A 19304-nucleotide genomic window follows, 5' to 3' on the forward strand; every position below is an offset into this window, starting at 1 on the left:
AAATGATCTGCAACCAAACCCAACCACACACTTTTGAAGTAAGGCTAAGCAACCATCTAGATTTTAAGTAGCTTATTATGAGGATCAATTTGCATCTAACAACGTCTCTGCACCTCTTTTTTTTTTTTTTTTTTTTTTTTTTTTTCTCATTTTGATATTGATATTTGCATTCATCTGATTCGTTGCTCCCTCTTCTCTTTCGGGTACCTATCGATTTTTCACTTGAACCATATATAGGAGATTGATCTGTCCTTTGGCTTTGCCTGCTGCACCGTCGAAATGATGCGTACAGGTGATGCTCGCTACGGTAGTGATTGATTTGGTATTGTCTTCAGGCCTAGTCCTTGTCAATATGATTTTTCCTATTATTATCGTCACATGACGCTTATTAACAAGATGGATACGGCTATTTGCAAGTACGCTTCTTTAAATCTCTCTCTCTCTCTCTCTCTTTCATGTGGACCTCGGTTGCTCCCTCTTCTCACGGCATTTAAGGTTTCATTTTTATGATTATGATTGAGAGTTTATGTATGGCATTGCTTTTTTACAACATGTGTGGCATTGCTTTTAAGGTGAATGCAGAAAATAGATTGAATAACTGGAATAAGCAATTTTGCTCAAGAGATAGCTAAGTCATAGCATGATCAAAACGTCTTCTTCTTCTTCCTCGAGTGAGAAAAGAGATACTGTAACGAACAAGCTTGTTTACGAAACGTGTTTTACTTGCTGCTTTCTGATGAACTTCTCCATGTCTGCGCGTATGAAACGCATATCTAAGTAAAAACATATGTGTCCTTGTCTCTAATCCCTTGAAGAAGAGCAACCAACCCAGCAACTTGAGTACTTTGCTCCAAGAAGATTCTTTGAGAGATTCTGCCAAATCTCCTCCGAGAAAGGGCAGCTAAAGAAAAGATCCTCCCTCGACATTGGAGCCGTACAGAGGATACAATTTGTGTCTGACTGTGCATTCCACTTCTAAACGCGATCACCCGTTGCAAGACGATTGTGCATCATTATCCAAAAGAAGACAGAGAACTTTGGGGTAGCATCAGGAAACAAGATGCTCTTGTGTTAGATTACTTCAGGATTTAATAATGTTCATCGAAATTAAACTAGACCAAAGTTGAAAATTTTGAAAATCAGTTAAGGGTATATACACCCTTTCTTATTTCTTGGATAACAACATAGAGAATGCTGGTTTTGTACTAGCTAGTAGTAAGAATTCAGATTCATGTAGAGAATTGAGAACATATTTTTTCCCCCGAACTTGCCTAAGCAAAAACCACACCGCTACTTGAAGTATCATAGCAGAAGACGAGACACATAATTTCCTCTTCCTGAGGCTCCTCAATAAGGTTTAAGTAAATCATGGGCGTCATCAACTACAAGGTAAAGAAAACAGAAAACAAAAATTGTCAGACACCAACCAAGTGATGGTCCCAGGAAGAAGACAATAACTAAACACAAACTAGTGTAGACGAATAAATAGTTAACAACATATGACATATACTAGGGTTGAAGCAAAGTTTTAACCAATTTTTCTTTAAAAATGTATATAAGGAGTTTTCTTAAGTCCAGCATCAGATAAATTGAGCATTGTTAGAATTCAAACTCCCATCCCATAGCACATGCTTCTTCTTTTTTACTGTGTGCACAGCCATAGAACCGACACTGGTGCCAACTCATTCTGGTGTAGTCTATCTGTTTTATTATCCTGGTAAAGTTATTGTTGCTGTGAAAAATAAGCTGAGAATGAAGATGTTAGGAGATTCTTCCTAATTGAATATCGGATCAAATCATGGAGGTCAGATTAGGGAACTCCAAAAGTCTACCACCATCATAGTTATTACTAATGACTCCAGTCCAGCTACTCTGTAAACTAAGCTGAAGGTTCAGTAGGAAACTGATTAATATGGAACCATCAAAGAAAACGTGTCTAGGAAACATAATCTTTTAGTGATTGAGATTGAATTAATTCTTCAAAAAGCAAAGACGTTTTTACTATCTAAATAAAATGTAAGATTAACTTACTTCTTTTGCGTAAGGAAATTGTTTGCGAAAAGAAAGCACAACAGCACCAGGTGAAAAAGGACAAGTGATCAGTTCACTGAGGTTGTATGTGTGGTCCATGATAGTCTTGTAGCCATATTGGACTTGCAAATGCACGATTCCTCCAGTGATTACTTTATCTGTTTCCCAAAAAAAAGATTTCATCAAGAAAGTTACTGAAAATCTAAACAAGAGTGACAACTTGAATAAAAGTTAAGCAAATTATGAAAGGAATTAATCCGATACTTGTAGAAACGGTTATGTTAAAGCTTGCTTTGTGCTGCTCCTTAAATAGCTCCACACCAGTGACTTTGATTGGATAACTTTTAAAGCCTACAACAGTCAGTGATTAATGCCAGTGAAGAGTGCAAGATTCATAATAAACAAAAAGGACGCTACAAGATTCATAATAAACAAAAAGGACGCACGGAATACATTAGAGCATGAACTCAAGGTCCTTAGGGAGGTTTTTTGACAAAATGTGGACCCCACTGACGCGTGGGTCCCACAAAAATTTAAAAACCACTCTCTAAAATCACCAAATAAGGATCGGTAATTGGGAGGTTTTGGCACTATTTGCGGGCTCTACCGACTCATGGCGACCCGCGATTGGTTTATTTTTTTATTTTATTTTTTGAGAAAAAGAAAAAAACTTCAAAGATCCCTGCGAAAATCATGGTCTTAGTATATGAGATATATTGAGTCAAATATAACAGGAGAGACTGTGATAGATCCAGATTCAGTTGTTTGCCTTAATTATGGGGCCAATCCTATAAACCTCGAATTCCCAAACAAACCAATTATTTTTGTACTGTACAATCCTATTGACTTAGTTTCCATGAACCAGGTCAAAACGAGAGTGTTAAAAAGTTGTTTAAAGCTTTCAACTCCTAATATTATTTTGTAGATAACGTAACAAGATACAGAAAAATGTTATAAGGAGCAAACCGCAGTCGTCGAAAGGGATGGCCAACAAAGTAGGCAAGAAGAAAAGTGATAGGATCAAAAGTAGCATAGGATGAAAGAGAGAGATCGCCATAGAATAGCCCTCGAACTTCAGTAAAGTCTGAGAAAGGCAAACTTGCATGTACACCAGAGATTGGTGGAGCAGTGCGGGTCAGAAATGTACTAGCTTCTGCAGGGTCTCCAGGATTACCAGCATCACACATTGTGTTAGTATGAGACAAGACAAAAACGCTTACAGGTTGATCAAATATGGAAACTCAATATATAGCATGATGTGAAGGAAAAATGGTGCATACATTCAAAGGGGAATGTCGTAGCAATCAAAGCCGGTTCAACCGAGTAGCACAAGAAAGCAAAGGGAAGCGTTTTGGTGGATCTTCTCTTATATAAGGGAATTGTTGCAGTGGCTGAAATAATAAGGAATGTGTCGTGAGGTCTAGGACACCTAATATAGCAACATGCCATGATTGTAAAATGAGACAGTGATGATTGTCTCTCAAGGTGGGGCTAAGTGTGAGAAAAATATGGAAGTTTTAATGATTCAAGCTTCAGGTGGAGTCTCTGCAGATAAAAGAAGCACAAATAAACTTATGATAAGTTTGGTTTAATGTGGGGTACTGAACTCATACGTTTATGGAATCAAAGATTATTAGCTCACGGAGGAAAAGAGTTAATAGAGGAATGAGTCACTGGTTTCGGATGAATTCATGGTGATAAATGTGAGAGGAAAATATGGATCCAAGGTCAGGAAAATATGTAAACAAGATCAGTCACATGTTGGTTATTTCTGTAGAAGGTAAAAGTGGAGGCTGCTAAGGTCTGATGGGGTGATTGATGATAGTGAGGACATCTAATGGAGAGCTGCAGATATCTCAAATGCTAATGAGATGGTGGTGTAAGTATATATGAGATAAGGACAAATGGATGGTTCAATGTTCTCTTGAAAGGGAAACTGAAGGAGATTGGATGCAAGGTCTACAAGGATAGTCTCAAGAGCATCTATGCAAAAGGAATTAAATGGTTTGACTAGAGGTTAAAGAAGTACTGATCATATCAGAGAAGTTAAGCAAGTGAAGTACATTCATAACTGAATGGAAATGCAGAAGCGTCAAACTGCACTGGGGTAAAGAACAAGTAGGGTTTACCTGTGTCTTTGGAGCATCACAAAGAAGCAAATGAAATATTTATCTCGGTATAGCAGAGAATTGCTACTTACGTGAGTTGTATCAGCATTCACAGCTTGATTGAAGAATGCTAATAAATCAGAATGAGGTACTGATTGGGTCTGAGACAAAACGTGATGCGAACACCAAGTCTGGTGTGATCCGCCTACAGGTAAAGGTGTTAGGGGATGGCATAGCAGAGAAGAGATATCAGGGCTCTAGAGTAGATGACTTTTGGCCGAACTGCTTGAGCTAGAGTTGTATCCAGAATCAGTCTAGCAAGGTTAACAGTTGGACGATTGGTTCTATTGGTTGTAATGGTGGTACAAATAGGAGTTCACAGCAATTCTGATGCAGAAGGATTTTCGACAAGGTTAAGCAAATATAATTGTTTCGAAAGTCATTCTAGCGAGGTGGAGTTAGGTGGCAAGTTCTAGTGGATCAACATGATGCTTTAATTTTTTAAAAATTGACCATAAGTACAATCTCAGGTTTGAATTTAAAACTAACAAATTGTTGGTTGGGATTATTTTGCAGGTATGAATCAGGAATTTCTTCTGGTTGAAGCATGTATGATTCATGGACCTATTGCAAATGATTCAAGGAAGTTTGTTTCTAACGTTAGTGTACATGACGAGAAACAAATGGTTAACATAAGAATCAAGTTGCAGGAGGAAAGGTCAAGTTTCTCAATCACTTTAACATGCCGATGAACATTGGATGAACGTGAGAGATCGCCATTGATTGGCATTCAAAGATTTTCAAAAGAAGAATTGAACTCTCTTTAGTTTAACAAATAAGTAGTCTCCGTTTACCCACATGCCACATGTCCTGCATGATATTAATTATTTATAGTCAATAGATTTTAGTATTTTGCTATAATAATTAGGGTCTTTGTTTAAAGTATTATCCATATCCTCGGTATATTAATATCATGGAGCATTACAATATGTTTTCGTAGACATGTGTATCACTAGGATGATTCTTAGAATCTTTAGAAAAATAAGTTGGTCCATATAAATATATATTATATTTTTTATTAGACTAACTATTAAATTGATTAGTAGTGTGCAAAAAAATATTCTCAATTCTTTTCTTTTATTTTTTAATATGATTGACATATATATGACAATTAATGATTATGAATAATACATATTTGATAATAATTTTTATATTCTCTCTCTTTTCGTTTAATTTTATATTATTAAAAGAAATTAAACAATCACATTCAGCATATAATAACAAAATTTAGATTTTTTATATGTTATATTTAAAATCTTTTAAAACAGCTATAAATTATTAAATATGGTAAAAATCCACATTGAAAATTTTGTGATTAATGGTTTAACTCTATTTTGTTCAAGCAAAATACAAATGATCATAAATTATATGAATATGAAGTCTCATTAATATATATATATATATATATTAATACCATTTAAAATATATACAATATAAAAAATATAAAAATGTTAATTTCAAAATTTGCATTAAAAAATTATTGAAATCTTAATATTTTAATTTTGAAATTTTTATTGAAAAATATCACATTAAAAGTTTTATGATTAACCATTTAAATTTTTGTTACAACAAATATACAAATGTTAATAGAATCATATGAGTAGGAAGTTTCAATAATAAATATTTATATTAAAATATATTCTATATATCTATGTCAATATCACCAAAGTTTAATTATATACCATATAAATAAATAAAATAATTATTTTGATTTATTTACTAAAAACATGATTGCAAATAAACAAAATGTATTGATTTTAATTTATGTGCTTACTCTAATGTATATACTTTTATGTATACAAGTTATTTTTTAAATAGGTGGTTTCCAATATGTTATTTGATCCTGACAATCCCAAAAATACTCTTCTTCAAATCGAAGTGATTTTTAATACTAGAAGCAATATATATATATATATATATTATATCATTCAGATTAAATAATTTGGTATTGATTTTTATTCATAAAAAAGTTTTTAATAAAATATCATGATAAGATTCTAATCAACTCTTTTTCAGTTTGTTCGAAAAATGAGAGGTTTAATTTTTCATCTAATATTGTTTCTCCCAAATACCCTATCTAGCTATTATAATTGTAAGATTGAGAGATTTGAACTATTTATTAGTTTTCTGGTTTATCATTTAATAAATCAAGCTGTTTTTCGTTTATAGATAGTTTACATATACTAGAATGACAAAGTATTATATATATTTTTTATCGGTATACTCTTACGTAACTAAACCTCAAAATCCTAGATTAATAAAATAAGTAATTTGTTTTGTTGTTCTAGAACTAGATATTTTTAGACCAAACTGGTAAATATATACTAGACAAACATTTATATTTCAAGTCTGCAATTATATTCTATAACAGCTTGATATATTAGATTTGAACACTAACCTATGAACAGAGTTTGCCGATGATTTTCTTCAAAAATTTGACTCCTAGATATGTAACTGGAGTGGAACTAATTTTTAAAGATGTCCATCTTTTTAAATTGACACTCATGTACACTACAAGAAAACATAATCTTAACGAGAGCAGTTTTCCTCGTTATTTCGTCGTAAAAGAGTCTTTACGACGAATTAGCGAGGAAACGCGTTTGCTCGTTACACGTCCGTCGTAACACATATTTCCTCGCTAATTCGTCGTAACTTAGCGAGGAATATATTTCGTCGTAAAGACGAAGTAAAACGATTCGTCGTAAAGACGTCGCTACAATTCCTCGTAAGGACGTTGCTACAATTCCTCGTAAATAACTCGAAAACAGTTCCTCGTAATCTACACGTAAATACCTTGAAAAATTTTCCTCGCAAAATACACGTAACAACCACGAAATGATTTCCTCGTAAAATGGTCGTAAACATTTCCTCGTTATTTCCTCGTAAATAATTCCTCGTAAAATACTCGTAAACTGTTTCTCGTCATTTCCTCGTAAGATTTCCACGTAAAGAGGTCGTACATTAGCTACGAATTTACTTCGTTTTTATTATTTTACAGAATTTTAAAATATAATTAAAAAATAATTAAAATTATTTAATTTAATAATAAATTAAAATTCAAAATAAAAATAAATTCATATGAAAATATTTTATAAATAAATAAGTTTTGAATTTATATAATACAACAACAAAAAAAAAAACTAAGGGTCGTTCATCGCCCGGTAGAATTCATCACTCCTCCTCGTAACATCCGCCTCGTTATGTACGTCGTTGGATGACTCGCCATGAATGGGATGTTGTTGTCGCATGTTCCTCAACATGGACTCCCATTCCGGATTTGTGGCCGCAATAACGTCCAAGAAGCCCTCGACTCCACCCATACGAGATTTTGTCGCGGTCAACTCGTTACGCAGCTGAGCGGACTCTCTACGCAGCTCCGTGACTTCATCATCCCGTCGCTGACCATAAGACGATGTCGCTCTCGGAACATCGTTGACGGAACCAATACCCAACGTCCGTCCCTTTTTTTTAGGGACAACCTTAAAAACAAAAAATAAATATTGTAAGTAAATATTTAAAGTTAAATTAAATGAATAATTAAAAATTAATTTTTTGAAAATTTACCTCCTCGTAAATCTTATCCACTTCAAGTGTGGATAAGGTGACGGGTAATCCGTCGGTAGACTGCTGGGTCAGCTGAGTCTGGCGGTCTTCAACCCGAGCAACTACGTCGTTGTAGATTTGCTCGGACTTGCCATCTACAAATACGCCCGCCTTGTTCTTGTGGGTCCTCTCGTAAAGTTCCATAAGAGACGGGAGATGTCCCGTCTCTTTGGCCTAAAAAACAGTTAAGAAAGTTAGAATAAATTAATATAATTATTAAAAAAATTATTTAATAAAATATTTAATTACCATTTCCAAACGGACACCGGCGTGGGGTTTTTGGCCCGTAGTGTGAAGCATCGGCCCGTTCCCGTGCTCATCGACCGTGTTACGGGAGTTAGAGCAAGCCTGGGCGATTCTAATCGAATCAGGAAGGCGCCAATAACGGATGAGGCCATCCCACACGTCCGTGGTGAGCTCAGCGGGTTTGCCACGCTCATACCCCTTCACGATCCAGTCACCCTTCCAGTTGGAGACCGTGTCCAACAAGCGAACTTTCGCTTTCGCGTTAAACTTCTTCCTCACCCTCTCAGTGATCCCCAAAGCCCAATTATATTTTTGCTGTTGGAAAAAATAAATTAACAATTAGTTTTTTAGAAAGTATATATATAAATCATGAAAAAATTAAAATATATATAATTAATTAATAGAAACTTACAGCGTAAATTTTGAACCACGTCTTTCTGACGTAGTGAGGCGTCTTACTCCAGTTTGGATGTGCCATGGAGAAGTAACCCTTGATCGTGTCGGTTACGTCCGATGCAAGACATCCGTCAACCCCCCCACCTGGAAAATACAAATTTAAAATATAAATTATTTTTTATGTTATAAAAGATATTTAAACGAATTAAAAAAATTAATGCAACATACCACAACGTTCCGTCCGGTCGGTCTGGGTCGATGACTGGTAAACCTTCTCTGCCTGGCAGACTGAGAATGTCCTCTACTGTGTACTGCGAGTAAGGAGCACTCGGAGGCACCATCAGATCAGGATGAATATCAGCGGCCATCGGAGGTGCCATCGGAGGAGGCACAGGAGGAGGCATCGGAGGAGGCACATGAGGAGCCGATGGTGCACTAGAAGAAGTAGTCCCAGAGACTCTCTGAGTGTACTGAGTCTCGGGGACAGTCTCCTGGCCCGAAGAACTGGGAGCGGAAGAAGAGGCCGGGTCTAAACGACTACCCGGCTCACCGAAGATCTCTCTGTAATGGGCAGTAAGTCTTCCTTTTCGAACCTGGAAAAAAAATGAAAATTTTAAAATTAACATCAACAATATATTTTCCAACATTATCCACCTAATAAACACTAAATAACATAAAATCCGCAAACCTATCTAAATTCCCTATACTAACCACCTAATCTATCCTAAACTAACCAAATTAGAGAGGAATCAGAGAGGCTTACCATTGCTACGAAATGGAGAGGAAGTAGAGAGGAAGTAGAGAGGAAAGAAAGAGTGAGCGGTCGGGTGTATATATAAGATTACATATCGTCGCAAATTCGTCGTAAATTTACGACGAAATAGCGAGCAGTTACAAAGGCCCGTGTTTTTTTTTACGAGGAAATGGCGAGGAATCACAAAGGCCCGTGTTTTTCTTTACGTGGACTTTACGACGATTTTGCTTACGTGGAATTAACGTGATTTATGTTTAAATCTTTTTACGTGGTCTTTACGACGATTTCATCCTACGTGGAATTAACGAGTGTTATGTTTAAATCCCTAGAACCCCAAACCCGAAACCCGAAACCCCAAACCCCAACCCCAAACCCCAAACCCGAAACCCGAAACCCCAACCCGAAACCCGAAACCCCAAACCCGAAACCCCAAACCCGAAACCCGAAAACCCAAACCCGAAACCCCAAATCCCATATTCCTTATTTTCTACTTCATATATTCCAAACCCCCATCTTTAATTTTCTACTTCATATATTCCAAACCCCAAACCCGAAACCCGAAACCCCAAACCCGAAACCCGAAACCTGAAACCCCAACCCCATATTCCTTATTTTCTACTTCATATATTCCAAACCCCCATCTTTAATTTTGTACTTCATATATTCCAAACCCCAAACCCGAAACCCGAAACCCCAAACCCGAAACCCGAAACCCCAACCCGAAACCCGAAACCCGAAACACCAAACCCGAAACCCGAAACTCGAAACCCCAAACCCGAAACCCCAACCCCGAAACCCCCAACCCGAAACCCAAAACCCGAAACCCTAAACCCCAAACCCGAAACCCGAAACCCGAAACCCGAAACCCCAAACCCGAAACCCGAAACCCCATATTCCTTATTTTCTACTTCATATATTCCAAACCCCCATCTTTAATTTTCTACTTCATATATTCCAAACCCCATATTTAATTTTAGGTTTCGTCGTTATTTCCTCGTTGTCTTACGTGGTTTTTACGACGATTTAATCCTATGTGGACTTTATGACGATTTCATGCTACGTGGACTTTACGACGATTTCATCCTACGTGGACTTTACGACGATTTCATCCTGCGTGGACTTTACGACGATTTGTGCTTACGTGGAATTAACGAGTGTTATGTTTAAATCCCTAGAATCAGAAACCCGAAACCCGAAACCCCAACCCCCAAACCCCATACCCGAAACCCTAAACCCGAAACCCCAAACCCGAAACCCCAAACCCGAAACCCCAAACCCGAAACCCAAAACCCAAACCCCCATCTTTAATTTTCTACTTCATATATTCCAAACCCCCATCTTTAATTTTCTACTTCATATATCCTTAGAACCCCAAACCCGAAACCTGAAACCCGAAACCCGAAACCCCAAACCCGAAACCTGAAACCCGAAACCCCAAACCCCAAACCCCAAACCCCATATTCCTTATTTTCTACTTCATATATTCCAAACCCCCATCTTTAATTTTCTACTTCATATATTCCAAACCCCATATTTAATTTTAGGTTTCGTCGTTATTTCCTCGTTGTCTTACGTGGTTTTTACGACGATTTAATCCTACGTGGACTTTACGACGATTTAATCATGCGTGGACTTTACGACGATTTGTGCTTACGTGGAATTAACGAGTGTTATGTTTAAATCCCTAGAATCAGAAACCCGAAACCCGAAACCCCAACCCCAAACCCCATACCCTAAACCCGAAACCCCAAACCCGAAACCCGAAACCCCAAACCTGAAACCCCAAACCCGAAACCCGAAACCCAAACCCCCATCTTTAATTTTCTACTTCATATATTCCAAACCCCCATCTTTAATTTTCTACTTCATATATATCCCTAGAACCCCAAACCCCGAAACCCGAAAGCCCAAACCCGAAACTCAAAACCCAAAACCCGAAACCCGAAACCAAAACCCGAAACCCCATATTCCTTATTTTCTACTTCATATATTCCAAACTCCATCTTTATTTCCATTCCAAACCACAATTCCCACATTTGCTTATTCATAAAACAAACTCCCACATTACCTTATTCATAAAACAAACCCCACATTATCTTATTCATAAAACAAACTCCCTCATCTTATTCATAAAACAAATACATCAATCGGATACATCGACATTCTCGTCATCACTAGAAACATCATCATTTTCATTAAACTCGTCTTCAACAGCTTCGTCTGTGGCATCATCGGTAAGATCTTCGTACTCGTGATTATGCGGATCAATGAGAAGGATGTCATCAATTTCTTGTTCAGGTTCCTCGACTTCATTTATCTGTTCTTCTTGCAATGGTGGTTCTTCTCCACTGATGATTCGTCCTCGAGGTGTAACTTTGATCACTGCTAACCAATTTATACCTGAATCTCTCATCCGAGGGTATGGAAGGAAGCTAACTTGGTCTGCTTGTGAAGCTAAGATGAAAGGCTCGAATTTGTTGTACCTTCGTCCACCGTTGACATCAACTACACCGAATTTGTTAGACCGAACACCTCTGTTGACGACGGGGTCGAACCATTCACATTTGAAGAGGACGCATTTCAGCTTCAGTATCCCTGGAAATTCGACTTCAATAATCTCCGTCAAGATCCCGTAGAAATCTGTTTCCCCTTTCACACATATTCCATAGTTACTGGTCGCCCGCTGTCTACCATAGTCATATGTATGAAAAGTATAGCCTCGTGTGAAATACATCTGTGATGTGGTGACCTTTACAAGTGGAGATTGAATTACTTCGTGTAACCACTTAGGATAATCTGCATCGTCGTCGTCATAATCAACCTGCAAAAATAAAGAGAATGTTAATGAAATACAGATAATGTATGAAAAAAAAGTTTTAGTTAATACCTGATTCCGCAACCACTTAATGAAGTGTTGATCTTTCCTTTTGTCTACGTCACTTGTGGATATACCAGGAAATGTTTCTTCGACTTGAGAAACAAATAGGCTGTAAAATCACATTTTATAGGAATGAATCTCTCGCAATTATACAATTAATTATACTTATATGTGTTTCGAAGTGTCAATATATGTTACCTTTCAAAATAACGCATCAATGGATCTTCGCAATTGAGTAGAATATAGGTGTGTGCACTATGAGCGTCTTCTTCACTCGACCACCAAACCTCTTTACACTTCCCACCGAGTCGCCCAATCTGGCTAAAGATGTCTGGAACACCAGCAACTGCATATGTTGGCGCAACACCACCATCATCATATCTTCTTGGAGCTCTTCTCCGTGTACGTACTTTTGACGCAAAGTAGTACGATGTGAAGTGAGAAACTTCTTCCGTCAAACTTCCAGCAATTATAGAACCTTCAACTTTGGCGAGGTTCTTTGCTTTTCCCTTCAAATATTTCATGGCTCGCTCATACTGATACATCCATCCGTAATGTACAGGTCCACGAAGCAATGCCTCATATGGGAGGTGGACAGCTAGATGCTCCATGACGTCAAAAAATCCGGGAGGAAATATCTTCTCCAAGTTGCACAATAAGATGGGAATGTTCTCCTGAAGCTGTTCCACAACTTCTTCTTTAAGAGTGCGTGTGCTCAGATCCCTGAAAAATGCTCCAATGCCTTTTATATTCAAAAAAAATTAAACACATTGTTAGTCATATATTATTTTGTAAATTATTGTGATATAATACACTACGTACCTGCAAGTGCTTCATGTACGTTTGTTGGAAGTAGCTCCGCAAATGCAAAGGGCAGTAGTCGTTGCATAAATACATGACAATCATGACTCTTCATCCCGGAGAACTTTTGACCCTTTTCAACACATCTAGAGAGATTCGAAACATACCCATCGGGGAACTTCACTTCTGATGCCACCCAGTTGAACAACACCGACTTTTTTTCTGAAGATAATCTGAATATCGGAACGGGAACTTGTCCATTGCTTTTAATATGTAACTCGCTTCTTGAGCAAATATCCGGCAAGTCCAACCTCGATTTTATGTTGTCTTTTGTCTTCCCTGGGACATTCAATATTGTATTCATGATGTTCTCAAAGAAATTCTTCTCTATATGCATCACATCGAGGTTGTGGCGCAGAAGAAGATCCTTCCAATATGGCAACTCCCAAAATATACTCTTCTTGTGCCAGTTGTGATGAACACCGTAAGAATCTGGCATATTACGAGGGACATGCCAATTACCACCCCAACGAACTGTTTCGTTAGCTCCGTAGTAGTCGATTTGCGCTTCAATTTGTTCTCCAGTTAGATATGGAGGAGGAGTGTCTCTCACAACCCTTTTGTGCCTAAACAAATTCTTGTTTCTTCGGTAAGGATGGCCAATGGGAAGAAATCGACGGTGACAATCAAACCAACTTGTCTTCCTACCATTCTTCAGTTGAAACGCATCTGTCGTTCCATTACAATATGGACAAGCTAATCTCCCATGTGTAGTCCATCCAGACAACATCCCATAGGCAGGGAAATCACTTATGGTCCACAAAAGCATCGCTCGCATCGTAAAATTCGTCTTCGTTGAACAGTCATACGTCCTCACCCCTGTTGACCACAAATCCTTCAACTCTTTTATCAGTGGTTGTAGGAAAACATCCAGGGACCTTTTTGGATGGTTCGGACCAGGTATTAATATGGTCAAGAATAGTAACTCCCGTTGCATGCACATCTCCGGTGGCAGGTTGTATGGAGTAAGAAAGACTGGCCACAATGAATATTGTCTCCCTGACATTCCGAACGGACTAAATCCATCTGTGCATAATCCGAGATACACATTCCGGATATTGCTAGCGAAATCTGGATGTACTTTGTTGAAATGTTTCCAGGCTCTTGCATCTGATGGATGAGTCATCTCACCATCCGTCTGAGTATGCTCGGCATGCCATCTCATCTTTCCAGCAGTCTGCTCTGATTGATACAATCTTTTCAATCTGTCTGTAATTGGTAGGTACCACATCCTTTGGTACGGTACCCTATTACGTCCCCGTCCTTGCGGCTTGAATCGTGGCTTCTTGCAGAATCGACATTCTTCTAGCTTCTCATCATCTCCCCAATAGATCATGCAGTTGTCGATGCAAACATCTATCATCTCCGAAGGCAACCCAAGACTATAAACCAGTTTCTGAATCTCATAATAAGAATCAGCAGACACATTGTCTTCCGGCAAATACTCTTTAAACAAGTCCGCCCATTCGTTCATGCAACTTTCAGGTAGATTGTGATCAGTTTTAATATTCATCATTCTAGCAGCTAACGACAATTTAGAGAGACCTTCTCTACAACCACTGTAAAGTGGTTGATTCGCCGCGTTTAACATTTCGTAAAACTTTTTTGCATCTATATTAGGTTCTTCATCTCCATCATGAGCTACGAATGCATCAGCTACCATATCATGAACCCTATCATAATCTACCATCTCCTCCTGCTGGTAACTATGTTCATTATGCAAATGATGATCAACCGGTTCTTTTTCCTGAAAATTGCTATTACTACTACTAGCTTCATTCTGATCATAATTAAAACCTTCTCCATGTTGAAACCAGATATAGTAATTTGCCGTGAAACCTCTATTTATTAAATGCTTCCAAACATTTTCACGGTTTGCCAGTTTCGAATTGTTGCATTTCCGACAAGGACAGAACATCTTACCACTTTCTTGGGCGAGCGGTGTTGAATCTGCTTGATGCATAAATGTCTCCAGACCCGCAAGGTATTCTTTCGTCACTCTCCCGTTAGCATCTCTATGCATATACATCCACTTCCGCAACTCGTAAATATTCCCGGAGCCAGCCATTTTTTTTTCTTTCACGTTTTTTGTTGTTGGTGTGTTTAAAATGATGTTTAAACATCCATATTTATAGGAAAATTCGAATCTGGTAGTTGTAATTTTGCTATGAATTTACGACGAAAATTAATTAGGTGGGCAAAAAAAACGTGTAACACCTATAAAGTTGGTGGATTCAAAAATTTCCTCGCTAAATACACGTAAACTATTCCCTCGTAAATACCACGCAAAGTTTACGTCGTATTTACAAGGAAATTGTTTTTCCTCGTAAAATACTCGTAAAGTTACATCCACTTTACGACGAAACAGTTTTGTCGTTACGTTACGAGGAAATAACGATGACTTTAGTTTTTCACGTAAATTCGTCGTAAACTCGACGCAAATTTACGAGGATTGTTTTTCCTCGTTAATTTTCGTCGTTAAGCATGTGTTTTCTTGTAGTGGTAATGCAACAAATTCACAGAAGAAGTTAAAAAGAAAAAAAACAAAACACATATCAGTTAAACAAAAACGAGAACGAAAGCACAATTTTATAGAGGTAGAAAATAAAATTACATATAGAGAGTAAATAGTAAACAAATTGAGAGAAGAAAACCTAATCCCCTTTCGTCTTTTTACAATCAATATTGTCTATGTAGTATTGGTGATTGTGTCAGCCGCAAAACTTGATTTCTTTTATGCATATGAAGTTTTAAAAATAATTAAAATGAGTTGCAATACATTAACTCTTAAATAACGATGATATATTTAAGAGACCAACATTTATATTCGTCATTTTACAATCGATAAATATTGTAGTGTGGCAAAATGTTAAAACCATTTAATAAAAAAACATTAGTATTTTCCTATATTGATTAGGCTGGTTGTTTAAAGTATTATCCATATGTATGTATAATCTTGTAATTTTCCAAATGATTTAGTACGTGTTACAAAATAGAACCAAAATTCAAAAAAACCGATCCAAACCCGAACGCACATGCCTATTATACACACATCCAATTTATTTAAATTTGCAGATTATTCATGGCGAATACAAAATTTATAATAAAATCATTTTTATCTGCTTAACTTCAATTTTGCTTTTTATTAATAAATAATTTATTATTAAAATCACATTTTAGAAAAGAATGATAGAACGTAGAATCTGAAGAAGTTTTCTTTAAAAAAAATCAATATTGGATGAGAGATTCATCAATGGAGAAGAAAAGAGAAAGAATAATATATAACTAATTAAGAAAATGATGACTGCTAATGAATAATGAAGAAGATGCAGATTAAATAAGAGAATCGAAAGAAAAAAAAAATTTGAGATGAAAAATTTGGAAAAATTGAACCATTAATGGTTTTGAAAAGGGGAAGAACAAAAAATTAAGGATTGTGAAATTATCGGACCCAAATAACAAAATTTTAAATTGTTTTTTTTTTTTTTGACGTCGAACGGCCATTCTATTACTCAAGCTTGAGGTGGTCTGGGTAACCAGACCGGAATAGAACAACCAATAAAAAGTAACTCTCTCTGAAATGTCCTAGCAGTCTTAGCTAAAAAGTCCGAAAACTGATTGCGCACTCGTGGAACATGTATGATTTTGAAGTCCGGAAAGCAAATCTGCAGTGTCTCTATCTTCTCCAATTCTGTCGCAAATCTTGGCCATTTTTGAGGTTCATTTATCATAGCAATCAGCTCCTTACAGTCTGTTCCAAAGCTCTAAGATGGCGAGTGTTGAAGCATGTTCTCCATCGCCCAGCGCAGTGCTTCTATCTCAGAATGCAATGCTGATTCACATCGAGTGAAGTTCCGTGTACCCATCAGTTGTATGTTCTCCCCGCTATCCATCCAAGCCCATCCGCATCCACTGAAGCTATCGGAAGCTGTCCATGATCCATCCAGGAGGCAAATATTACCCAAGCTTGAGACTTGGTTTTCCTCATTGTTGTTGTCTTGCACTACCGGTGGTATCAACTCGTTTGCACTAAACCAGGCTTGGCATTCGCTTTCTGCATATCGGACTAGCTCCAAAGGATCTCTGTCTATTCCCCTGAAGAGCTTATCATTCCGAGCCTTCCATATATACCATATTATCCAGGGATAAGGATCCCTGTCTTGGTCTAATGCTATGATATTCTTTTTCCTCCAGAATAGTGATGTCTCGAGTTTTAACCCGATTATCTAACTGCAAGTGCACAGTAAAGTACGCAGTAGTAATACGGGATCGAATCCACAGGGACCGATGATCACACGTAGAGTTGCAGACAAGTTAATAGCTACAGCGAATCAAGATATATTTTTGATGGTTTTTGTTTAATTTTCTCTAGTGTCACAAAGCATAAAAAAGCATGTAAAAAGATGATTTAAACGAATTGAAAACTATTTTAAAACAAACGTTGGGCATTGGGAATTCTCAGGGATTTCTTTTTAATCAAGATACAATTAATGGCAGACACAGGGATATATTAAGAACCGTCTAGAACTCAAACACGATATTAGAATTAACCTACTTCCGTAGCGCTAATTCTCTATGTTATAGAAATCTCCACACTAACTTCCGCTGAGTTTCAATTTCTAAACAAGCATTAAGAACAGGTTCAATATGTTCACAAAGCGCAATAACATCAACTTCCGAGGGTTAAGGACACTTTGCTCATCTAAAGTATTTTCGGAAGTTCAAACAATCACTTTCGGTGCATCAAACAATCTGAAATCATGAACTAAGTGATCAATTCAGTTCAAGCAGTAAGAAACCCATTAGATGAAGAACCAAAACGTAATCCCTTAGTCTACACACGTTTTATGAATCAAAACATCAAGAAATCCCCTATGAGAACTCCTAAACCCAACTAGATGACTACTCACACATAACTAAACAAGAACAAAACGATTTTGATGAAGAAAACATGATAAGATTGTATTAAAACAGAGTAAAAGTTCAGAAGATCTTCTCCAAATGGTTTTGAGATGAACTCCTTCACAAATCTTCACAAATCACACAAAAGATGAACAAAAACTCTCAAATCTCTCTCTAGAACTTGTAAATCTCCTTCTTGGTCGCCCCTGGTCTTTTCTGAGTCTCAAAGGTCGAGTTCCTTTCTGAATTATTGAGGGGAGTGGGTAAAAAGGAGTGAAAAGCTCGTGTGTGCGTGTGGAGCCCGTAGCGCCTGAGATCGGTCGATCCACATGGCCCGGATCGGTCGATCTCGTGTATGAAAGCCTAGGATCGGTCGATCCACATATCCCGGATCGGTCGATCTAGTGCTCTGTGCGATCAATACTTCATTCGGTCCATTGTTCGGTCCATCTTGCTTCTGAATAAATCCCGAATGCGTTCTTTTCTTTCAAGCTATCTAGTAACCTGCATATTACACTTAAGAACACCAAAACGCATCAAATAGACCAAAACATTAATTAAAACCGACCATTTAATTGCTCCAAAACGAGTTTAAAACCGTTAAAAACACGAAATATCAACTCCCCCAGACTTGAATCTTTGCTTGTCCTCAAGTGAAGCGGATTAAAATTTGGGAGCTCACTAACCCTCAGTAGACCTTACCTTGTGATTTCGCTAACCACTTAAATCAGAGACTGTCAAGGCTTTCATTCCAAATCCCCACCAAGACCGCGCAAACCTTTCCATATTTCAGACCTGCAAGTCTCAGTTTCTTTTTTTTTTTTTTTTTTTTTTTTTTTTTTTTTTTTTTTTTTTTTTTTTTTTTTTTTTTTTTTTTTTTGAAAGAATGTTAAATTTATTCAAATCAAAAAAGGCTTTTGTACAACTAGTGCAACTTTAGTCTAATACGAGAGATAGTTTTTTGAAACATTCATAAATCACAGCAGCCTAGTCTCTAGTAGAAAACCAGACCACCATTGTTTTGTTGAAAGTTGTTCCTCCTCGTCCACGTAAAGAACTGATTCGGTTCCGTACTTGCTTGTCGATGAACTTGATAAGAAGACTTGGGGGACGATTGACCGTGCCATGCCTTCTTCCGTTTCGCTCAAGCCAAATAGTATGCACAGAGAGTTGGAAAACATATCGCAGAAGAAACTTGGTATCTCCTGAGATAGTATTTGTAGATAGCAAAGCAAGAACCTGACCCCAAATGTTTGAGTAGCTCTGCCTCAAAAGTTTCTTAGTGAGGTCTCTCCAAATGACCTCTGAAAAAGGACAGGTGAAATATAGATGATTTCGGGACTCAGCAGCAGCATTGCAGAGCAAACACTGAGCATTTGCCTGAGGGTTCCACTGCAGCAATCTATCTCCTGTTGCCAGTCGGTTATGTACTGCAATCCAAGCCATGACCGAGTATTTAGGCGTT

General features: G+C 37.3%; 1 long non-coding RNA gene across 1 annotated transcript; it reads right to left on the reverse strand.

The window, feature by feature from the left end:
- Positions 1-200: 200 nt before the first annotated feature.
- On the reverse strand, positions 201-5241 carry LOC111205844. The gene is made up of 3 exons (XR_002658224.2): positions 2296-5241; positions 2032-2189; positions 201-1382 (listed from the first exon to the last, which is right to left on the reverse strand). It is a non-coding gene; the product is annotated as an uncharacterized LOC111205844 (long non-coding RNA).
- Positions 5242-19304: the final 14063 nt, after the last annotated feature.

The sequence above is a fragment of the Brassica napus genome, chromosome C9 (assembly GCF_020379485.1).
Source record: "Brassica napus cultivar Da-Ae chromosome C9, Da-Ae, whole genome shotgun sequence".
NCBI classification, from domain to species: domain Eukaryota; kingdom Viridiplantae; phylum Streptophyta; class Magnoliopsida; order Brassicales; family Brassicaceae; genus Brassica; species Brassica napus.